Source organism: Aethalodelphis obliquidens, unplaced genomic scaffold (assembly GCF_003676395.1).
Source record: "Aethalodelphis obliquidens isolate GAN/ISIS:26980383/991018 unplaced genomic scaffold, ASM367639v1 scaffold21, whole genome shotgun sequence".
Lineage (NCBI taxonomy): Eukaryota > Metazoa > Chordata > Mammalia > Artiodactyla > Delphinidae > Aethalodelphis > Aethalodelphis obliquidens.
Window position 1 is genome coordinate 28,041,758 of NW_020837965.1, and position 240 is coordinate 28,041,997.

The window sequence follows — 240 nt, forward strand, 5'->3', positions numbered from 1 at the left end:
GGGGGGGTGCCGGGGGCGCCCAGGATTTAAAGGCGGCGGAGGACTCCTCCTGCCAGCGCCTGGACCTGGCGCACGCTTCCCGGCGCCCTCGGGCGGCGGGGCGGCGGCGGCGGCGGATCCACTAAAGCCTCCGCCGAGCCGGGAGAGTGGTGCTGGGCGCCGCAAAGCGGCTTCCCCTCGCCCGAGCCCCGCCGGGTGTCAGGAGCCAGGGGGTGGGGCGCCCCCTGAGGTCACCGCCGT